At 45.4% G+C, this 24,661-nt stretch overlaps 1 protein-coding gene across 5 annotated transcripts in view; it reads left to right on the forward strand.

Moving 5' to 3' along the window:
* LOC308483217 (uncharacterized protein) overlaps nucleotides 1-24,661 on the forward strand; it is a 70,747-nt gene that overhangs the window by 1,652 nt on the left and 44,434 nt on the right. For 4 of the 5 annotated variants that reach the window (XR_013989606.1, XR_013989607.1, XR_013989608.1 and 1 more), the window contains exon 2: nucleotides 4,015-4,099. The gene's annotated coding sequence lies outside the window, so the exon portion shown is untranslated. Of the gene's footprint in view, nucleotides 1-4,014; nucleotides 4,100-5,457; nucleotides 5,955-24,661 lie in introns of those variants that run through there. The other variant, XM_081016852.1, reaches the window with a different exon arrangement.

The raw sequence follows: 24,661 nt of genomic DNA on the forward strand, positions 1-24,661 counted from the left end.
GGCCACACCGGGCGCAACATCTGGGGTTAGGGCAAATCCATGGGTTAGGGGGCGCAAATCCACAGGTTAGGGGGCGCAAATCCATGGGTTAGGGGGCGCAAATTACTTGCCTTGCCCCGGGTGCTGACAACCCACGCTACGCCACTGTGCAGACTGCCTTTCTCATGAAAATATATATATTTTAAAAATGGACACTGGCCTTTGGTCATGTGCAGTGCTTCCCCCAGAAACCTGCTCCGATTTTGAGCAAACGTAAAGTGGTTTGTCGCTCTGAGAGTACACACCGGAACATTTAAGATCATACGCAACTAAGTTCTGCTCAGAGTAGACCTACTGAAATTAATGGACCTAAGTTAGCCAAGTCCATTCTTTTCAGGGGGTCTACTCTGAGTATGCTGGATACAAGTCATTCTAAATATTTACTTAACCAGTAGACTACTTTTCCTTATCTATATGTTGTTCTAAACATTTAGTTTCCACCAGAGAAATGCTTTTACGCTCTTCTGTGTAAAGGAAATTGCGCCACAAGTAATATATATTAGAATAAACAGTAGGGGGAGTACAACCCTGGAGGAATACTATTATGGCCTATCCACAACGGCCTCCTTATCCTTGTTGCCCCATAAGAACAGCAAGAAAAGAGATAGATAATCCACATGATAACACCTGACAACATGATGCTGTATGCCTGCCTCACTTCAGCACTCTTAGTAATCAATTGTTTAGCAAGTGACCTGTTCAGCGCAACGTTAATTTATTGATCAAACAACCTAGAGATAAAAAAATTCCTTCCTGTAGCACCTTAAAGACCAACTAAGTTAGTTCTTGGTATAAGCTTTCGTGTGCATGCACACTTCTTCAGATACACAGTATCTGAAGAAGTGTGCATGCACACGAAAGCTTATACCAAGAACTAACTTAGTTGGTCTTTAAGGTGCTACAGGAAGGAATTTTTTTATTTCGACTATGGCAGACCAACACGGCTACCCATCTGTAACTGGAACCTAGAGATAGAAAATGAATACAAGTCAACCAAGGAGAAATGTTTAAAGACGGGGGGGGGGGGTATCCAATGTTAGCCTCATTGAAATCAGTCTCACACTTTACTAACCTGTTGTTCTTGAGGATCGGCATCAGCGTGGCATTCTGACCAGGCAGGTAGATTTAGGGCTACATGGCAATCTTATCAACAAGGTGAAACCAGTACCTGAGTGACAGGGAGGGAGAATCTGTGGCCCTCCAGATATTGTTGAACTCCAGGTTCCATCAGTCCCAATCAGCATGGCCAATAGGGATGATGGTAATTGTAGTTCAAAAACATCTGGAGAGCCACATCACTCCTGTATGATATGCTGCAGTTGATGTTTTACTGCTGCCTTCTACGAGGTAATATGAGATATATTCCATTATTAAGTAATTTTATAGACACCAGTCAACAATATACTCTTCCTGGTCAGCAGCTAATTTCAAGGAAGGTTCGGAGAGGGAGAAGTCTCCCTCAAAGAGAGCTGCTCGCTAGTCTTGCTATATCTGTAATTGCATCCTTATACAGACTTTTCTTGTCTCTGGCTTTGAAGCTGATGAGTCAGATTTGGCCTTGGGACCTCTAATTGCTGACCCACATCAGCATCCATGGAAAACCATGACTTGACAAGGTTGTACAAGGTGATGGAGACTTGTTTGATTTACCTTGGGGAATCTCTGTGAGTAAAGAATTCACTTATTTGGAAAGCTAAGTGTCTGTGATTTATTCTAGTCTAAGTATTTTAATGGGGAACGTTTGTTTAAAGGTGGGTAAGGGCAGATATAAATCTGCCAAGATGTGTGAGACCCAGCTCAATCATGGCTGTAGTAAGATGGGAATATAAAATGATTCTTTGGAAGTGAGAGCTGGACCATAAAGAAGGCCGATCGCCGAAGAATTGATGCTTTTGAATTATGGTGCTGGAGGAGACTCTTGAGAGTCCCATGGACTGCAAGAAGATCAAACCTATCCATTCTTAAGGAAATCAGGCCTGAGTGCTCACTGGAAGGACAGATCGTGAAGCTGAGGCTCCAATACTTTGGCCACCTCATGAGAAGAGAAGACTCTCTGGAAAAGACCCTGATGTTGGGAAAGATGGAGGGCACAAGGAGAAGGGGACGAGAGAGGACGACATGGTCGAAGCTACCAGCATGAGTTTGACCAAGCTGCGGGAGGCAGTGGAGGACAGGAGTGCCTGGCATGCTCTGGTCCATGGGGTCACGAAGAGTCAGACACGACTAAACAACAACAACAACAACTGGATGAAGAACCTCTGTGGCCCTCCAGATGTCATTGGACTCCAGCTCCCATAAGCCCCAAGCAGCACAGCCAATGGTCAAGGATGATGGGAGTTGTAGTTTAGCAATGTCCTGGAGGACCATAGGTTCCTCATTCCTGCTTTACAATTAAAATAAGATGAGCAGAAACGAAGGCGGGGGGGGGGGGGCTGTTGGAGAAAGAGGTTTGGAAGAGAGAGTCCTTACTCTCTTGTAGTAGAGTCACACAATTTTACACAAATGGGGATTGCTCCAGGCACAGTAAAACTTGGTTAGATTTATATCTGCCCTCACCCACCTTTAAACAAACGTTCCCCATTAAAATACTTAGACTAGAATAAATCACAGACACTTAACTTTCCAAATAAGTGAATTCTTTACTCACAGAGATTCCCCAAGGTAAATCAAACAAGTCTCCATCTGCTGGCAGTGAAAGAAAGGTGAAAAAGGTTTAAACAACTCCCAATGAAAAGTACTTGGCTTCCTTCCTTCTGGGTTGCACGCTCATCTCGCTCTATAGGCCGAGGTAGCCAGCGTTTGTCCACAGACAGCTTCCCGGTCATGTGGTCAGCATGACCAAGCCGCTTCTGACGAACCAGAGCAGCGCACAGAAACGGCGTTTACATTCCCACCAGAGCGGTTTATCTACTTGCACTTTGATGTGCTTTCGAACTGCTAGGTGGGCAGGAGCTGGGACTGAACAACGGGAGCTCACCCCGTCACAGGGATTTTAACTGCCGACCTTCTGATTGGCAAGCCCTAGGGTCTGTGGTTTAGACCACAGCGCCACCTGCGTCCCTTGTATGAACTGTAGTAACTGTATATTACAATGAAAACTTCCTAGCTATGAGCTTGGTTCAGCAGGGTAATAAAAGAATCAGAGTGAACTGGGGAACTTTGAAAGAAATTGCTTGGGAAATGGTTCATTTGCACACAGTGACTGCATTTTGATGTCATGATAAACTATGGTAGGGATGGGGAAGCTGTGGCCATCCAGATATTGCTGGATCAAAACTCTTATCATCCTTGACCATTGGCTATGTTGACTGTGACCGATTGGGGTTGGAATCCAACAAGATCTGGAGGACTCCAACAAGTTTAATATGACAGGACTGAATCTGTGTGAGCCTCCTCCAGCATGGCTGTGAGGTGGAGCTTGGAATCTTTCACCCCCATCTTTGTTTCACTGAGGCTTGTCATGTTGTTCAAAGCTGACAAAGTGTGGTTAATTATAACTATGGTTCCTTGAACCAATTCAGCTTTGTAAGCCTTATAAGCCATGCTTTGAAAGTGGTTTGATTCAAGCAAACCATAGATATAGATTTAGGTATAACAGCCCCCACTCCCACCGAGCCTAAGGGTATTTATTGTCACAATAAACCACAGTTTGTCATAACGTCCAAATGCAGCTAATCTCAAAAGTAGCCTTGAGCTCCATGGCTGAGCAAAGGTGAAGTAAAAATCCCTGTGCCTAATGCACTACACAGCCTCCTTAAATCAAAGTTTTAATAAATGTTATGTTGAGTAGAAGTGCTTTTAAAGTGTGTGTAAAATGGTTTTGGTGCTGGTGAATTTTCATGAGGACTTAAGAAAAATCGCAAACCAATGTGGAAATGTGGAGAACTGAACTTAAATTTTGAAAAAATGAGAGCAAGAAATGGAAATTGGCAGATTTGCGCATCCATAACCTCATTGTTTTACTCTTTCATTTAGGTTCAACAAGGTAAAAGGGGCATTGGATTGCTTTCACTGGCTTTCTTATCTCTAAAGAACTTTGAGAAGAGAGCAAGTGAAAATTGTGAGTAGAAATAAATACCTACCTATTTTTTTGGGGGGGGGGGTGTCAATACCTCTTTAATTTACATCCTGACTTTTTTTCCCCTGTTGGACTGCAATTATAATCATTCAAAGCCCACAGACACATAATCGTTTGGCCGGGGAGCAAAAAGACCCTGACTGATGCGCTTAACAAAAATTAACCTGGTTAGAGTGGTACTCTGTTGAAAATGAGAAAGTGCAGGGGATCAAAATCAATGCCTTCACAGCCAAATGACTGCAGGACTGGCTTTGAATTTCAGCTAAATGCCCTTAAAATGATGATCTTAATTGCATTATATTAAAGCCCCTGATCAGATAGTTCAGATGATGATAATCTATCATATTGGATGTGGATGGCAAGGGGAAAAGGGGAGATGATATCTCTTATGCAGAGGTTGGCTCAGGATCTCCACGCGCTGCCCAGAGCTTCCCAAGACTAGGTTACCCATGTCCATCTTGTTGGGCAACAGCTTTCATCATCCCTGATCATTGGTAGTCTTGGGTGTTGGAGCTGTTGGCAGCTGGAGTCCAGCAACATCAGGAGGGCCCCAAGTTCTCCATCCCTGCATAGCCTCACAAAGAGTTTGCAGGCATCCCACACACAAGAAACGTAGAGAACACATTGTGCCTGGAACAGCTTTGGACCCATTTATTAACTTGTAGCATTGTATGATTATTTGTACGTGTGAATTGACCATCTATAGATAGCTTATTATGCGGCTTTGATTGAAATACAGTGGGTTTTTCTTAGCAGTACAGAGGAACCTCGTGTTACGTACCGTCCTCCTTATGAATGCTTCAGGTTAGAAGCTCTGCTGTCCCAGAAGTATATGCTCCTGGTTGCAAACTTTGCCCCGGGATGCGAGCGGAAGTCACGTGCCGGCGGCGTAGCAGCAGGAGGTGCCATTAGTGAAAGTGTGCCTCAGGTTAAGAACGGTTTCAGGTTACAAACGGACCTCCGGAACGAATTCAGTTTGTAACCGGAGGTAGCACTGTAGCTGGGCAGCAGACTGAGCAGCCACAGAGTTAGTTAATCTCTAGAGCCACATCTCCCGCACGCTATGGGGAAATGTATTTCTTCTTAAATTACAACCAGCATTATAATTTAATTCCCAAACATAATTTCCAAGTTTGAACCTAGCTGTATAAATCAGGGTCCTTGCGGCGGCTTGATGTGTAGTAAGTGGCCCCTCTAGGAAGAGTCTTGGGTTGATCAGTCCAAAAGCCCATCTCATCCAGCACCCTGGGAGGAATTCATTGTAGCTCTAACTTAAAGGATCTCAGTTGTGTACCAGTTGCACTAGCAGAATGGCTTGCACAAAACAAGGCACAGGAAGAGGAGGTGCAGGCCCATCTTGCTCAGTGTTGCCTACACTGACTGGCAGTGGCTCTGTAGGATCTCAGACTGAGTTCCCTCCCAGCCTTACCTGGAGATGCCAAGGATTTAACCTAGGACCTTTTGCATGCAAAAGAGATGCTCTCCCACTGAACTAGTTCCCTTTCCCAAATGTGAGCCACCAATGCATTTTCATTCCATGTTTGCCTGCATTTTTGCCTGCATGTTTGCCTGCATTTCACACATGTGCAGCGAGAACCTCTGCACAGAAACTACACAGATTCCAGCGTGAATTCCCGGGAGCAGTTATTTGCATTGTTAGCAAATCTGCTTCTTGCAACCTGCCCTTTCTTCCTTCTTAGCCAATATTTGATCATCTCCCCATCGCTGCTGATAAATTACTATGATATTTAAAGATCTTCTTGAGCTTTGCTGAGCGATGCCTCTAAGTGGCTTGAGAGTGGAGATTTTGCTTTGCAGTACCACTCGTCATCTTCTGGTGGGTAAAACTCTTTTCCTTTTTAAAAGCCGGAACCTTGCAGAGTTTCCTGCAGAAGAGGGGCGAAAGGCATTAGCTCTGCATTTAAAATGAAGCAGATTTACAGTATATATCACAGAAATATAGAATGTCAGTAGCAGTCAGCAAGGACTCAAATGCCCATAATTTTTCTCTCTCTCTCTCTTCTTTCCGGAGTTTAGGACTCTATGATGCAATCCAAGCAGAGAGTTAAATCCTTTAACATTTTGGCCCTGCTCTAATTTGGGTTCATCATTATGTCAAAAATGGTTCAATTCCAGTATATTGTTATGAGTTTTGGCAGGGGGGAAGGGCTAGGCTGAATGCCTGGGCCCCCTTCTAATTCCTAGATCCAACATTGAGTCAAGGAATAGCCAGCCCAGCCTGGGAGATGGATCGCTAAGTGACCGACGGAAAGGGGGCTCTATGCTAGATGACAAATGGATGGAGCCCCTCCAGCTCTTAGATAGTTAAATGGACAAAGCCTAAGTTTGAGGGCAGAGTTTGCTGTGATGTGGCCCAGAGGGAAAAGCTGCAGGCTGGAGAGAAAATCCAGAACAGATTTAGGGGGTGCACAGAGGGTGTTCTGTTGTGCAAGCAGGAATCCTTGTGTTGACGGAAGAGGGGAGTTAGCACCACATTGGATTCCACCCTAAATATTTAACTTGAGCTACTGCATTTAATAATAGAGAGGAAGAAACACAGACCAAACTGGACACGATGAAGGTAATGTGGCCCTTGGACTCCTCTGTCTGGCCCCTAGGACCCTTCATTCCTTCCTCTAGCTCTTTTGCCTGATTGAAATGTGTCCTTGAACTGTGACAATGCCTTTTGTTTGCCTGGATGCTGTGATGTGTGGGGTGTGTGTTTAGAACCTTCTGATTTAGTATGTGTAATGAGTATGAGTTACTCGTGCGTAAACTGGTGCCTCTCTAGGCTGATTTGCCTTGTTAAACCTTTCTGACTGCACAGCCGCTTCTGATCATGACTGTCTCAGTCACTAGCAGAATCCGTCAATGGGCGTTTCTTGAATCTCTTCCAACATAAGAGTTGTTTGACACCCAATCTCCTCCGCCTCTCACTGCGCGGGAGCCTTCTGCGCAGGGTGGGCGTGGGTAGCGGGGGACCTGTCCCCTCCTCACTGAGTTCCAGTGAAGAGTCCGTGAGCCCTCTCTCCGATTTTCCCATCTGCTCACTTTTGTTCCTGGTGTTGCGCTTAAATGCTTCCCCCTCCACTGAGTCGCCTCTCCCCCTGCTGCTGGGTCCTTCTCCAGCATCATCCAGGAGCCTCCCCTTCGCCTCTCGCTCTGATGTCAGTTCCCTGACAGTATGGATGGAGTGTGGCCTTCTGCACAAAAGTAAGAGTCAAATCTGGAATGCCTTCCCTCAGGTAATTTGTGAGGTGGAGACAGTAATGGCCTTTAAGAACCTCTTAAAAATGTGTGTTTACCCAAGAAGCCTGTTTTTGCACCCTGACACCTAATTCTCCATTTCATACACATCTCGGCTTTATGGACGACATGGTTTTCAGCTAGTTTTTAAGAAAGTTTTATTGATTGCCATTGTTGTATTCTTTTTAAAAAAATGTAAACTGCTTGGAGATTTTCAAAAAATATTATTCTCAATGGTATTATACACAAAGAAAAGTCCCAAAGAGACTTAGCTAGAGTTGGGAAGGCCTGGGGAAAACCCAGAAAAATAGGGGAAAAAACCCAGGTTTTTTTCTGGAAAAATTGAAAAGAAAAAAAAAGTATGTGGAATATTCAAACAATAGCAAACTGTTTTTTTTCTTTTCGTTTTTTTCCAGAAAAAAGGCTTTGGAAAAAACCCTGGTTCCCCCGCCCAGCCCATTTTTTTTTGTTTTTTCCCCAGGCCTTCCCATCTCTAGACTTAACACGATAAAATACGAAGAGGTAAAATCAGTTAAAAGTCATTTTTTTTAAAAAAAATGTGAAAACAACGTCCAGTACAAAATTCCTCAAATGCTTATTGAACTTTACAATAAGAACAACAAGTCCTAAAATGTTACGCAGCACACATATTTCCAAATAAATAAATAAATAAATGGTTGCTCTGCCCCCCTTGCCTTTAGCTCCACCTACTTTTGCCTTTGGCTCCACCCATCACTGGCATGTGACCCCTGGAAGGATTTCCATGAAGGGATGCGGCTCTTCGGCTAAATATGGTCTCCCACCCCTGGTATTATGACTTGGGTAGTAACTCTTGGCACCATAATAATGGTGTAAAGATTGTATTCTTGTTTTCATTCATGGAGGAGATGAGTGACAGCTGATGGAAATGGAATGCAGGAGATGGTAAACCTTTGGCATGATCCAACATGGCTGTTCGTTCAGAAGACCCTCTTCATGTCCACAGTGCCTGGGGTGTGATAACAACAACAACATAGCACTTGGTTGCACGAAACTGTTTCTTTGGCACTCAGAATTCCAGGCACAAATATTTTTCAGGTGCCTGCTGTCTGCCTGCAGGACAGTAACACAGATTGGGCCCTCCCCACCCTCATGTTGGGGGCATTGTGTCACAGGAAATGAGCAAAAGGAGAGTAAACTCTCCAGGCACCAAGGGGAGGATAATGTAATGCTTCCCTCAGATCAATGTGGATTTTGGTTTGCGAGTTATTAGGCCAAGGTCATAAACAACCCCTGTGACCACAAAAGTAAAAGAAAACAATAAATCTCGGGTTTATCTCCTGTGCTGCCTTTTCACTACTACTTCTTATTTTTCTCTCACACACACCCTTTGAACCAAAAAACACCCTTAAGCATCTATTAAATATTGCAGAGGCCACACTTGTATGTGCGAAGATAGAGTCTGGAGGATTTGGACTATGAATGAGGATTAGAGTGACCATGTGCCCTCCTTTACAGAAGACAGTCCTCTCTTTGAAGTAGTCTTCTACTTGAAGGGCTGCATGGTCCATGTCCTATTTATAAAGAACTGTAAGAAGGGAGTGTGGAGTGGGACAAAGAGCTTGAAGTAGTTGCCCATTGACAGTTTGCAGCACCTGGACAGCAGTTTGAGCAGGCACACACAGGCCGCCAGGTCAGTCATCTTCACTATGGTGTGATGTATTGTCCTTCTATTTAAATAATTGTAATTATTTATAAAATTGTACTTATGCTACATACAGAGACACACACAAGCACATGGGTCTGCCACCCCTGCTCGTTCCATTTGCCAACCCTACTTGCCCCTTTGCCAACCCCCTTTCTCCACACCTGGCCAACTGCAACGTGACAACAGCCTTACATTTGTATGTATATAAGGAAGACACCAATTTTATGCAAACACATGCCCTCCGTGGTTCACTCTTTTGGCAGTCTAAGTGGCCACACTAAGGAGCTTTGAGCCTTTGATTTCCAGCATCTCCTTCAAATATAGAAAGTTGTTTCAGAGTAAATGGGCCAAAGGCTCCATTCAAAGGAGGCTTGCTCTTTGCACTGGATCATTTACCGAGCTCTGGGGTCAGGGTCATTACCCTGATTCCTCTTCATTTAGGGCAAGGACCCAGGCCACCCCCTCAAGCCACACTTTCCCTGAGTGTTTTTGCCTGACTGGAAGTTGCCCTTGAACTCTGAGAATGCTTCTTGCTTGACTGAATGGAGGATACTAAGTTGTGTGTGTTAGAAACTAGCTTACAATGCTAAGGTAAAATGCACATTTGTTTATCTGACCTCTTTTGCATTTGGCCCCACTCACTATGAGGATATGGCCCCCAGAAGGTTGCCCAGTAGAGAATATGGCCCCCAGGCTGAAAAAGATCTTAATTCCGAGTAGACATGCATGGGATTGCATTTTAAGAGTGTCTGAATAAAGGAGGCGAGAGTGGGAGAGAAAAACCTTTGAATGTTGTGTTTATACACACGGGTTGTATGGAGTGTTAGGGGAGAGATAGTACCACTGGTGGGGGACACATCATGTTTCTTCTGGGGTAGTTTGGCCAATTTTGGTCCCCACCCTGCACTCAGCTCTCACTTGTGGCTCCTAGAAGCTGTCAGCATGCAACAGGGGCCACATTTGGGAAATGGCTATCTGACTGGCTAAACCAGGTGAGGGTAGCTGATGGGTCTGAAACCCTTGGTGAATTAGGAACTTCCCCTGCATGTGAAGACAGGCTCTGGCAGATTGAGCAGATGAGACCAATACTGGGCCCAGTGTTCAAGAAGGTGGCTTATGCACATGCTGTAGAGGGAAGTGGTGGGCAGTTGGGGCTCGTCAGCATGAGAAGGTAGTCCATCTAGGAAAAGAAAGACTCTGATCCTAAACCTCTGCTGCCTTGTGGGATATCTTTGGGAGAAGAAAAGGCTAAGGAGTAAACCCTACACAAATCTGGAGTGGAGTCCCTAAGACAGTTGGATGGAGCCTTGTACGCCTTCTTCTGTCAACTCCTGCAGCCAAGCTGGTGCCAAATGTATTGCTCTGCTTTTCTTTGGTCCACATCAGGAAGGCCAGGTCTTGTCATCTGGGCATCCCAGGACCTCCATACTCACTGCCCAGGCTTGCGACCTGGGGAGGTTACTTCAGTGCTGCTATCGCAGCGCTTTGACTCCCCCCCCCCACGAGAGGCGCACTCCATTGTCTCTAAAGACAGACAGATGCCAACAGCAACATGAGACAGCCTTTCTGTGCCACCTGTTAATGTGTAGCTACTACTCTTGGTGCAGCACATTCCAGAAACTGAGAGCAATCATTTGTTTGTGCCAAATGAAAACTTACTCTAATGGATCACTAGAGATGGGAACCCACACGCTGTCCAAAGGGCCACCTCCCCCTGGCCTGTTCTAATGGCATATAAGAGCTAGTTTGTGAACTTCTCTCTCCTACCCCCTACCTTGCCCTGCCCCTTTACTTGAAAATATGACCACATCATTTACTTTCCTGCTTGGGCACAAGGCAGCTTTGACAAAAACGATTGAGAGCGAGCGGAATGCAGCATTAAAACAACAACAACATGCATTTTAGTTGCCACAAAACTGAACTGAAAAAAACAAAGACAAAGCAGCACCTAACGATTGCTCTCTTTGCATTTGTGTTTTCTACCAATATCTATGTCAAAAACACACTCTAGTTGTCAATAAATATTAAAAAGACAGCTGGGGGCCAGCCACTGGCTTCCATGCAGCTTCTTTAAAAATGGGAATTGACTATGATTGATCATTTTTGCTGAGAGAGGAGGGGCCCCTTCTTGTGGCCCAGTCTGGGTACCTGAAATTCATGATGACTGAAAGCAAAATTTCACTTCCACGAAGCAGCTTTTGAATTTCTTGAATGTCTGGGGGTCAGTGTGCTATAGGTCACATGTGAAGAGCAATTGGACCTCTGTAAATACACTCCAGTTCCCCCTGTTTCACAGCAACAACCTCCTATTTCCTTGCACTTATCCCTGGTAAAACACTTTTCCCTTTTTGCTTTTAGGAGAGGTGTTGGGTACCTCTGCTTTTGTATCTTGTTTAGGGACTGGCAAATCTGTCACAGGTGGTAGACTGAGGACTTTGAATAGGACTGAGAGCTAGACACCAGGTTTCCCCATTGTAGCCAATCTGCGGTAGATAAGGACCCTCTGCTGCACTCAGATGGCCTTCAAGTCTACGCACGGAAACCGATAAGTGCATGGCATTTAAGTTCCCTTGGTGAGATGAAAATAAGCGTGCCTGCAATGGTGTGAGTTGGTACAACTGCATGTCTTTGGAAGCTGCAATTTGGAGTGGCTGTTTTTAAATGCCATCCCTTATGCAACACAGAGCCTCCAGATTTCAGTTCTTGTATGCCTCTTTGCAAGTGATGACATGTGCCGTTGCTACAGTGGGAAGAAGATGGGGAAGTCTGTCCCATTCAAGCAACAGTCTTTCATTCAGTTAAATGAAGCCCCCTGCCCTGGATGCTTTCGACTGAGTTCATTAAAATAAAACGACTCCTGCTGGATGTGCTGCTCATTTGCTAACATTGATTCCTTAATCGCATTTGACCCTCTACCTTAGACTCTCCATTTCCTTTAACAGACATACATGGTTATGATTCTTGTTCTGGTGAGGTAATACTCTGATAGATCACCTGATAGGCAGAGCAGGGAAGCGGCTGAAAGGGAAAATAGCCTTTCCCAAATGATATAAACATCCATGCAAATTTATTGGCATCTGTTGACGATACCAAGTGTTTGTTGGGCAGAGAAACTGACTCTTCATGTGGAGATCCTTGCACACAGAGATCCTTCTGCATCAGCCTTCACCGGCCTGGCAGTGGGAGGTGTTCCATCAGGGAAAATGGGGCACTGCTTCACCAACCTCATTATTAATTCCTCTAAGCCTACCTGCCTGTCTTCTTACTCATAAGTAGTCCAGTGACTGGACCTATGTGCTTGCCTCCTTCTCCTTAGCCTCAGCGTTGGCTTTGTAGAACTCTCAGAAGAAGGATGGGGATAAAACTAGAATTAACAGACAAAAACTAGAATGTCTCATTATGTCCAGCTGCACCTACTTTTGGGCTCCCTGCCTTCTGCCTCACCAGGCCCAATGGGCACCAGTCACTTCTGATACCTGGTGCCCTCCAGATGTTCAGACTACATTTCCTAGTCCCAATGTATCTAGCTAGCATGTGGTCCAAACTGGAGTTGCAGTCCAAAACATCTGGCTGGTGACAGCTGAGATACATATTGTTATGAGTTTGGTGGGCTCAGTCTGGATGATTCCCCAAGTTCCTTCCGGTTCTTGAGATTCTATATCTTTGGGGGTAGACTGTATCCGACCCAGCTTGCCAAACCAGTTCCTTTGTCTAGGTAACAACTTTGGTTGCTGAGTTAAGTGCCACGATCGGCAAATAAGATACTCTTTGCCATACAACAAATGGGTGGGCATTCCCACCCCTCACATAACTGCTAGACAGGAGAACAAAAGCCCTAGAGAGTGGTATGTGAGCTGAGCGGGAAGCAGGCTGGAAGCTGGATACACAGATACATGCTTGCTTTGTGCTGGATCCAAAGCTGTGACTAACAGAGAGGCAATATCTTTTGGGGTGTTCATGCTGTGAGCCCCTCCAGCCTATGCTCAGGTTGTATATATGTGTAAACAAAGCCATATATCTTAAAGAAACCACAGCCTCTGCTGACCTTTGTTCCCAGGAAACTGAACTCTGGACAAATGCTGGAATCCCTAGAATATCTTACTGCTTGGAGATTGGGGTGGTGTGTAAATAATACAGTGGTACCTCGGGTTACAGACGCTTCAGGTTACAGAGTCTGCTAACCCAGAAATAGTACCTTGGGTTAAGAATTTTGCTTCAGAATGAGAACAGAAATTGCCCGGCGGCAGTGGGAGGCCCCATTAGCTAAAGTGGTACCTCAGGTTAAGAACAGTTTCAGGTTAAGAATGGACCTCCAGGACGAATTAAGTTCTTAACCTGAGGTACCACTGTATTTGCCTCCCAGGAAGGCTGTCACTGTTTCCTGAGCCGTTGTTTGGAGGAGGGGGACTGCAGGCAGTTCGAGATGTTACTTGAAGACCGTAGACCCAGGGGTGGAGGAAGTGGGGTGGTCCGCCCCATGTGTCATCACCGAGGGGGGTGACATTAGGTGTGCTGCCTGCCCGTGACTCCCAAGCCTACCCCGAGCCGTCGGGGAAAGGGGCGGAGCTGTGCTGCCTTGCCGGCGGGAGAAAGGCTGCTGGCAAAGTGGCATGGCTCCCTCTTCCCCCCACCCAGGAAGCAGCCCACCATGGGCGGTTTGCTCCACCCCCATGGGCATCTTGCCCCCTGTGACGCTCGCTGTGGGTGGTGCCCCCCTGGGATGCTCGCCCCGCCCCCATGGCCCTGCCCCCAGGTGCACAGCATGTGCACCGCTCCGGGTGCCGGAGCAGCTAGCTCAGCTTCTGCGTAGACCAGCGTCCTCTTGACCCTGGCTGAAATCATGTGATTCTGGAAGGCCAGTCCTACGCTAATGCCTGTTTGTAGCTCAAGCATCTCCTGCACTCTGCCGTTATTCCCAGTAGGCTATTCCCAGTAGTGGTTGGTGCAGTGGCACAGCCCTGGACCTCTCTTGTATTGCTGCTTTCCTAAATATAAATGCAGGGTTTCTAAATCTCAGGCTTTGGCACCAAAACACAGGTTTTGGAGTCCATTAGCAGGGCCTTATGGTTTTGTTTGATCTAGATGTTTTGCAAGAGAGGGAGAAAGAGAGTACAGGTAACTACTACTCTCTATCTCCATCCACTCACCATTCTGAACGAGCCACTATTGCACAAGTGCCCCCCCAACCCCCGGCAGTGTTTCACAGTCGTTAAATGGGAAATCGCATGTGGCTGGAGGGGAATTTTGCAATAAAAAAACCAACCCTGCCTTTCTCCTGAACTTTCCAGCCCCCATTCTACTTCACCACTTTGCCAACCCCTGGATTATATCTCTGAAAATAAAAAGAAATGGCAATCCTGTGACTTCAGAAGGTTAGGGGTCTTTGAAGAGTTGGATCTTTGTGAGTTTCTGCATGAAATGACCTGATCTGCAACTCTTGGACTAATTCGTGCTTCCCATTATAGCTGCCTACCAGGAATGCACTTCTTGGAATGTTGTGTCATCATCCTCAGCAGTTTAAGCATATGAAAATACAGATTTAGATTGTTATCTTGAGAGAAAACACACATCTAAATAATATTTAAATACATGTTAGGTACATACATAAAAACATATTTAAATACATATTTTGTAAGGAGTGTAGCTCAGTGCTAGAATGTCTGAGGAACAAGGACATGTGAGCATAATACACATTTCAAGGAAGCTCAGTGGCAGAGCATCTGCTTTGCATGCTGAAGGTCTTGGGTGCAAATCCTGGCATCTCCAGGTATGGCTAGGAGAGACCCCTACCAGGAACTTCAGATCCACACCATACATTCAAAGCATATTTGCATCACTATAACAGATACGGCTTCCCCCTGGACCCTCACAGATACCTTTGCCTGAGCCTGAAGAACCAGATGCTTCCTGCACCTGTCCAGTAGTGCTGGGGGCATACCAGGATGGGGGCTATGGAATGGAGAAGAAGAGTTTGGATTTGGATTTGGATTTGATATCCCGCTTTATCACTACCCGAAGGAGTCTCAAAGCGGCTAACATTCTCCTTTCCCTTCCTCCCCCACAACCAACATTCTGTGAGGTGAGTGGGCCTGAGAGACTTCAAAGAAGTGTGACTGGCCCAAGGCCACCCAGCAGCTGCATGTGGAGGAGCGGGGACGCGAACCCGGTTCACCAGATTACAAGTCTACCACTCTTAACCACTACACCACACTGGCTTCCATCTTCAGGCCAAAGCCTTGGCCATGGAAGGCTTTGAAGTTCTCTCAAGAGAGTGGACCTGGATGAGGGAGCTTGGAGACAACATTTGTTGGAGCAAGTTGCTCATTTGGAGCTGTCTGTGGTCCAGCAGCTTTCCTCCAGCCTTCTCTTTGGGTTCTAGCATCAGCATGACAGCTGGCCTTGCATGCAATGCACGTGGACTTGAGAGGGGTATGAATTGTTTCTTGCTTCATACTGGGCCTCTAGATGTCTAGAGAAGGCCCTAATGGGAGGAGACAGCCTTTGAAAAGTAACAGTCAATGAGATTACTTTTGGGGTATATCAGAGATAACCAAACAAATCCAGCACTACAGTCCACCAATAAATCAAATGCACACCAAAGCTATGAGTTGATCACTTATTTATTTCATGTATTAAAATATTTATAACCTGCCCCTATAGCACTTGGTCTCAAAGCAGAGTCCATAATTCATTTTAAAATGTCAATTCATTATATGAAATAAAGCACATAAAATGATGAATAACCAACCAGCACTGATCTTAAATCAATCAGCAGATCACATGATTAGGCATAAAGTTAACAATGATCACTACTTCTATTGTCTATTGGCACATTATGCACACTTTTAATGGAGGGGGAGCAGGTTCCAGGTGAGAGGTGATATGGTGCCAGAATGCGTATGAGGCAGGCTCTGTCAGTGGGGGATGCCTGGCTTACTAGCAGTACATGTGAAAATGATCTAGGGATCTTAGTAGAACACAAATGAGTCAACAGTGTGATGCAGCTGCAAAAAAGTCATTGCTATTCTAGGCTACATCAACAGAAGTATAGTGTCCAGGTCAAAACCACACTTGTGTCCAAATGGTGTGATGACAATCTAGTGCAAATATAGCATACAGAGTTGTAATAACAATGCTCCCAAGAGTGTGGATGGTTCAGTAATATTGACTTCCATCTTGTAGCATCAGTACATAATGACACTCAATTTTTCAGTGAAACTATTATTAAGTTGCCTTCCTTCCCTTACCCTGACTATATTGCTTAATTATTTTGATAATTTCAACCACTTCTCATCGTCTTGCTAGGCAAGTTCCCAGTGATAGTGCATTGATTTCCCAAACCCCCATTGTAGCTGATTGCAATCTGGGCAAATCATTTCCTTTTCTTCCAACAAGACAGAAATTTTTAAAACAGAAGTCAGGAACCTTTTTCAGCCTTACAGCCACTCCTGGGAACCTTGCAAGGGCCCGTGTCAGCAGTTGGCAGAGCCAGTGAGGGGGAAGGTAGCCTGAGGGGAGTTCCAAGGGCCAGACAGACATGCCTGGAGGGCCATATTCAGTCTCCTGGCCTGTGGTTGCCCACCCCTGCTTCAGCATACCAGAAGAGTATTAATAGAGGGTTTGCTGGTAACTCTACCCACTGTGAACAGTGCTGCTTTCTAAATCCCTATCTCTTTAACTCATTGGGTCTGCAAACAGGAGAAACAAAAGTTTGGCCGAAATCTGAGTGGGAGAGAGAGAGAGAGAGAGAGAGAGAGAGAGAGTTTGTAAGAGAGAGAGAGAAATAGAAGCCAACCCATCCCCACCTTCACCCCTGTGCTTCAGAGGCAGAAATGTTGATGCATATTTCTTAGAAATGTTTGGTGCCGTTCGCAGAAATAGGAGGAAGTTGAGCAGGCGTCTCACAACACTCGCTTCCTTCCTGGGCAAGGGTAAGGAGGGGCCGTCCGAAATTGGGGGGTGGGGAGCACTCAGCCAGGAACAAAAAGCCCCTTCAGAGTCTGATGGAATCTGACATGAGCTTTTGAGCTCCCCAAGTGGCGTTTATGGCTAAAGATCTGGAAAAGAAAATAAATCTTCCAGGCCTGGCATCTTGCTTTAATTAATAACATAATCAAGCTCTTGGCCAAGTGGAATGGAACTGTGTTTCTCCACTTGACGTAGGCCTTGTGAGCCAGGCGAGGGTCGGCCGGCCCTGCACTGGATAGAGTAACGCCAGAAGTGGCGCAATGACACTGGAGCGGCTCCTGTGCGGATGCCAGAGTAAATCTGAGCTGGGATTGTTTCATGCCTCCTCTCCCCTGTGAGAATCACAACCGAATTCCTTCGTCGGAGCAGAGCGGGGCCATCTGGAAAGCTGGAGAAAGGTCTAATTGCTGAAGGGGAGAGAGAAAGTCGTGGTTTGGCTTACGGCAGCACTTTTAAATTTACAGTTTTCCTTTATGTCTTGTAAATGGCACAGTTCTCTGGATATATTAAATAGCACATGCAGTGTGTATAAGTGTTTTCCTGAGTGCGCCATCTGCATTATCTCAATAGGCCGTACAACAACCCTGTAAGGCAGACAGGCCTGGCAACAGCTGCAGAGTGGCTGCTTATGAAGTCCCAAGAGAGAGGGAGGACATTCTGCATAATATTTGCTAATGCTAATTTATATAGAATCATAGAATTGTAGAGTAGGAAGGGATCCCAAGGATCATCAACTCTCTGCAATGCAGGAATCTCAAGTAAAGTATCCATGGCAGATGGCCATCCAACCTCTGCTTAAAAACCTCCAAGGAAAGAGAGAATACCACCTCATGTGAGAGTCTGTTCCACTGTCAAAAGGCTGTTATCGTCACAAAATTTCTCCTGGTGTTTAGTCGAAATCTTCTTTCTTGTAACTTGTAAGCCATTGGTTTGGGTCCTAGCTTCCAGAGCAGCTTGCTCCATCTTCCATGTGACTCCCATTTAGATATATGAAGAAGGCTATCATATCTCCTCTTTTCCAAGTTACACATACCCAATTCTCCCAACTGTTCCTTATAAGATCATCTTCACCGCCCTCCTCTGCCCATGTTGCAGCTTGTCAGTAGCCTTCTTAAACTGTGGTGCCCAGAACTGGATGCTGTATTACAGGTGCGTTCTAACCAAAGCAGAATAGAGTGGTACTATGGCTTCCCTTGATGCAATATGTGAATATAAAGGCTATATTCCAGCTCGAAATACAATCCATCTGACCATAGTGGGGAAGACTGTGTGCCTGCACAGACTGTTGTTCATAAGCTGCTGTTAATGGGCAACTACTTCAAGCACCCTCCTGCTCTCCCTTTTTAGGGTTCTTTATCTTTAAATGGTACTTGGACGGGACAGCTGTTCAAGTAGAGGATTCCTTTAAATAGAGAAATGCCCTCTAGGACACATGTCCACCCTAGTAAGCGGTGGCATCCATGGGTAGCTGGCTGTGCCCTCTGCTGATGTATGCACTGGGCATTTAAACCCCCACCTCCAATTCTCCTAGTGGGGTTATGAGCAGCTCATGGTCACCAACAAGACCCTAGAAGTCAAGCATTCTGGGGCATCATATTTTGTTGGAGGCTGCTCAGAGTGGCTGGGGAAACCCGGCCAGATGGGAGGGGTATAAACAATAAATTATCATTATCATTACCATCATATACATGTATGTGGGAAGTGACCGCTACCACAAAAGCATAGCAATGTGCCCAAACTGGAATTTTTTGCATTGTGGGCAAAACCCAACCAACCAGCCCGAGGGGAAATGCCAGAAAATAAATGGTAGCTGCCATGTTTTGTTTTTACCCACAATGCACTGGAACCAGAACTTTCAGGGAAATAAAGATGGTGGCTGTAACCACAGCAACTGAGGGCCCAAACACCCACTCAGATATTGAGATGGTAGGGAAACTAGGAACACGCCCTGTCATGACCCCCTGCAAAGCCTCTTGATTACATCCCTCTGTGGCTATTCTGTTTTTTGTTTTTAAAAACAAATAAGGAAAACTTTTAGACAACAATGCGCTGTTTGGCCTGAAGAAATCTCTAACCCTAATAGGGTTAACGCTGTGCTTTGTGTAAGCAAAGGCTGGAGAATAAACTACCGTTGTTTCCCCGACCTGACTGACACATTTATTGATCATTTTTTCCAGCAGTTCATTCATAAAGGCCAATTGAGCTGGGCTCTTGGGATAGAATAGCCTTTTAACAAAATCCTCAAGAGGGGCAGTGCAGGGGCTGGGGCATGCGTGACTGGCTCTCGGTAATTTGCTTCTGAAAAGTGACAGACTGGTAGCAGGGAAAAACAGGTCCGGCTCTAACACGGCGTTCACTGGACTGCAGGCATGAAGTGCTGGATGGATAAATGGTTGCATGTGTTCTGCAAACTGGGAAGGTTTACTGGAAGATGAGAAGCTTTGCATGCAGAAGGTCATCTCAGCATCTCCAGGTTGGGTTTGGAGAGACACTCTCAGTCCCTGGAGAGCTGCTGCCAGTCAGTGTCTACACTACTGATGGCCTGTTAGTCTGACATTGCATAAGGCAGCTTCCTGTCCTGTAAAAAATAGCATCTTATCCAGTAATGGAGATTGGGCAGGACTAGAGCTCAGTGGTGGAACACCTGCTTTTTGTGCAGGAAGTCCCAAATTGAATCCGGGACATCTGCAGGTAGGGCTGAGAAAGACATCTATCTGAAACCCTGGACAGCCACTGCTAGTCACCGTTCTGAAAGGTGATAAAGGTCTGTCCAGTCCACAATGGGCTTAGAATGAAAAGATAGAAGCTGCCCATCAAACATTTGCATCACTTGGACAGCAGAATGAGGAGGCACAAAAGGTCTTGTTCTCCCTACCTACTATGGTGAAATCTTTTGTATTTCTATTTAAATTAGAGTAGCAGCTCTAATTTAGGACCATAAAGAAGGACCATAAAGAAGGCTGATTGCCGAAGAATTGATGCTTTTGAATTATGGTGCTGGAGGAGACTCTTGAGAGTCCCATGGACTGCAAGAAGATCAAACGTATCCATTCTTAAGGAAATCAGCCCTGAGTGCTCACTGGAAGGACAGATCGTGAAGCTGAGGGTCCAATACTTTGGCCACCTCATGAGAAGAGAAGACTCCCTGGAAAAGACCCTGATGTTGGGAAAGATTGGGGGCATAAGGAGAAGGGGACGACAGAGGACAAGATGGTTGGACAGTGTTCTCGAAGCTACCAGATTGAGTTTGACCAAACTGCGGGAGGCAGTGGAAGACAGGAGTGCCTGGCGTGCTCTGGTCTATGGGGTCACGAAGAGTCGGACACGACTAAATGACTAAACAACAACAACAACAACAAGCAGCTCTAAAATAGCATCTCTACATTTTTCTTTTTTTAAAAAAATAATATTTATTAATTTTCAGCCGTTTAAACACAACAAAATAGACAAAACAAAAAAAAGCATAACAAAATAAGACACAAACCATTTAACACACAAAACAATTTCAATATCTTATCTTTCATTCCCTTATTTCCACGACCTCCTCACACCTCCCTTTTTGTATTCCACTTCTATTAATTGTTTCAGCAATTCCTTTCCATCTTCCTCTGTTTCTATCCTATAATTATCTTAACATATTTTGACCTTATTTTTCCCTTTAATACTCTATTAATCTATTTATACTTAATTCCTTATAGCATTTCTACTAGAGCCATATAACCTCATTCCAACATTTTTCTTACATTCATTATTTTTACAATATTTCTATAAATAGTCCTAAACTTTTTCCAGTCTTCTTCCGCCAACTCTTCTCCCTGGTCTCGGATTTCTGCCAGTCGTTTCCGCCAATTCCATATAGTCCATCAACTTCATCTGCCATTCTTCCCGAATAGATAAATCTTGTGTCTTCCAGTACTTCACAATGAATATTCTTGCTGCTATTGTTGCATACGTGGAAAAAGTTCTATCCTTCTTTAACACCAATTGGCCGACCATTCCCAGGAGAAAGGCCTCTGGCTTCTTCAAGAGGGTATATTTAAATGCCTTTTTCGTTTCGTTATAAATCATCTCCCAAAGTGTCTTAATACTTGGGCATGTCCACCAAAAGTGAACTCTAATCCTCAAATTCGTCTGTTTTTCTTTAAGTTCAGTCATAGCAAGCGTCAACCCATGTTCATCAAGTTGCTTCCGTAGGGCTAGGGCTCTCTTCCTCTTTCTCTCCAGTTGTGTCACTTTACATTCAGCAACAACAGCCCCCTCCCTGGCTTCCTCCGCAGTTTGCCGTATCAAAGTAGGTTCCTGTGTCAATTTCTGGGTGGTTTCTGTATTGGTATTATTTATACTTTCTGTATTTAGGTTGATTTTAGTAATTGAAACATCCATTTTCACATTTATGATGTCCATTTTCCTGTTAAGCTGATCCAATGAGTCATTTATCTTATAAAATGCAGCCACTAAAGCCTCTTCTGTCGACATTCTTCTTGGTTTTAAATATGCTGGTACAAAGGCAGCAACCGAAGGAGCAGGGGGGCCTGATGATGAACCTCTTCTGGATTGTTGCCAAGTCCTCCCAGACCTTAATGTTTTGTCAACAGTTGACTGGCCTGTTTTTCCTCTTCCATTTACCATAACACTTAAAAGATTCAAGGTCAGTCCCAGAGTCTCACGGTTTTTAACTTGCAGCTGGAAATTCCCCTATCCCAGCTCTTGTAAAACAACCGGTTTCAAAGGCTTCCACTAGGGGGAAACAGTTTCTATTTGTAATAGTCAATAGTATCCTCTTTCCAACAATCCAAAATTAGTTTCAAATTAGTTTCAATTTTCAGTTACTTTTACTCCTTTTTAAAGCAGCCGGAGACAGTAGAAACAATGTATTTCTCTTGTTTAACTAGCTGTCAATGAACGTTCTAAACGCTGTCAATGAACATTCCAAAAGACGTCAGTCCTACTAGCAGCCCGTTTCCAGGGTCAGAGCGGCGGTGTTTTAAATCTCTTCGTTCTCTCCCACAGGCATACTCAGTCCGCAACTTCCCCCTCTCTTCTCCTGCCTCCAAGAGGGGGTTTAATGTTCTTTATTGATGGAAATTTAATCTTTTACAAAAGACTTTCCAGGACTCCAGCTTGCAACTTCATTGCCTCAGTCTATTTACAAAAGGGGAAGGTGGACTTCCTGTTTTGAACCTCCCCATTGCGATACCAAATTAAACATTTAGAAATCCAATTCTTCCGTTTCAGATCTACTCACGGGTAATTACTTTAAAGTCAAATTGTCCACAGGAAAAGGTCAGCGCTCTCCAGCAACAGCTATGCGGCTTCGCTCCGTGGAAGAAGCAGATGATTCGATGCACCGCGCCACTCACCCCACGTCGCTCCGGAGCCCCAAAAACCGGGGTTCCCCGCGAGTGGGGGAGGCGCAAAAGGTGCCCGCTGAATCCCACGCTCACAGGCTTCTCCCGCCTGTGATTTTAACGGGTCTCCGCCTTCGCCGTGGCGGCCAGACCCAGATTCCCATGGAGTGGATTCCTCCCGGTCAGAGGAATTCCGCCATTACCGGAGGCACCTCCCCGGAAGTCCAGCATCTCTACATTTTTCATGCCAACCTGTGCCCTCATTTGTCTTCTTTTGGGGGGCCATGTATGTGCCCCCATTGGAACAGGGCAATAAGAGAAGAGTAAGCCCTTAAATGCTAGGCTTGGGTGCTTGTGCGCACATATGCACACACTCTGTTTGAGGGTACATGATCTTCTCTCTCTCATATATCATTTTCAGCTCCCTTGAAAAACTGTTGCCCATCTCCAAGTTGAAACGCCAGCCCTCAACATTTGGCTGGCTGAAACTTACATTTCAGAAACCCCTCATCAAAAAAACAAAACAAGAAACATTTCTTTAAAACCCCAAACAGGCTCTAATCCCTTTCCGCTTGGCACCTGAGCCTAGCTTGGTTGTTGATTTTATCCTGCCGCCCCGCATGCTTTGGCGTCCGGCAATGACGGGATTGGAAGAAATCAAGGTTTAATGAGTTGCAGCTGGTGCAATAGATCCCAAGCAAGGGCTTCTTATAATCATGGCTTCCCGTGAAATAAGCCAGCGCTGTCCTTTCCTGCACATTCACCACCTCCAGGAGCCAGAAAGCAGAGGGTTGGTCTGCAGCCAGAGCACACAGGCTGCACATTAAAGTCTCCTTTTCCCTTCACCTCTTGTGCCCCCATTGGAACAGGGCAATAAGAGAAGAGTAAGGCCTTAAATGCCAGGCTTGGGTGCTTGTGCGCGCACGCACACACGCACATGCTCTGTTTGAGGGTACAAGTAAAGTTATTTATTTATTTCAGTTATGAATTCCTTCCTATTAGGGATGCATGAAGGCATCGTTTCTCCATTCCATGGCCTGCAACTCTGTTTCCATTCCACTGCAGTTATGTAAGTTACGTGGTTGTTACGTTATTCTGATACATTAATTTCAACGCAAATGAAACACAATGCAAACAGGAGTGGGTGGAAATAATCAATTATGTAACCTCGCGAGCCCCCACCTACCTTCCTTCCTATGTGCCACCAGCCCAAGGAGTGGCACTGCCTGTCAGTTTCCTCTTTCTTGGTCTCAATGTTGCCCCTTGTAAAACTCAGTGGCGAGGTAGATGGTGGCAATGTTAGAATTAGTTGGCTCTCACTCTCTTTGGCTCTGGCTCCATCTGCTATTGGTCTTCCAGTCTTTTGCCCTATCAGTCCCCATGGTCACCAACTACCACTGGGAGTAGTTACATAAGACAGGACCTTCACAGTGGTGGCCCCCAGACTTTGGAACTCCCTCCTTGAGGACATCAAATTGCTGCTCTTATTGCTGCCCTTCAGACACCAGCTAAATCCTTATTTTCTCAGCCAGGCTTTGGGAAATTTAATTGTCCAGAGACGCAATACAGTCATACCTCGGGTTGAAGTAGCTTCAGGTTAAGCATTTTCGGGTTGCGCTCCATGGCGACCTGGAAGTAACAGAGCGTGTTACTTCCGGGCTTCGCCGCTCGCGCATTCGCAGACGCTCAAAATGGTGTCACGTGCATGCGCGGACGCGGGTTGCATTCACTTAAGGATGCGAACGGGGCTCCGGAACGGATCCTGTTCGCATCCAGAGGTACCACTGTAGTTATATGGGTGGGACTGGAGCGTCATGAGGATATTTCTTGAATTTGAATGGTGTTATGGGTTTAATTTGATAATTTACTCTGTGCTGATCATTCAATTTATGTTGCGCACTGCCCTGGACTTCCAACTGGGTGGAAGAGCACAATAAGAAATGAATGAATGAATTAATTGGGGTGAGCAAATTGATGTTTAATCAGGTAGCGACAGGATCGATCAATTAATCCTTTGGTCAAAGCATTGTCAGAGCAATGCTGAGTGTTTGGTTAAAACCCTCAACTAGTGTGGTTCCCCACTCCTCCCCGCCCCCTCTCCCAACACACTTCATTTAATAAAACCCACAATGGTTTCCATAAAGCGCATCTTTGACTATCAGGACATCAAAGCCAAAAGCCGCCAAAGTAGAGGGTCAAAAGAGTTAACACGTATTATTTGCATGGGGGAGGGGGCTCTCTTCCACCCATCTCTACCCTTTCTCTTGAGCAAAATAATTAGCAGTCCCGTAAGAA

This window comes from Podarcis pityusensis (genome assembly GCF_964106645.2).
Source record: "Podarcis pityusensis genome assembly, chromosome: 8".
Taxonomy (NCBI): Eukaryota; Metazoa; Chordata; class Lepidosauria; order Squamata; family Lacertidae; genus Podarcis; species Podarcis pityusensis.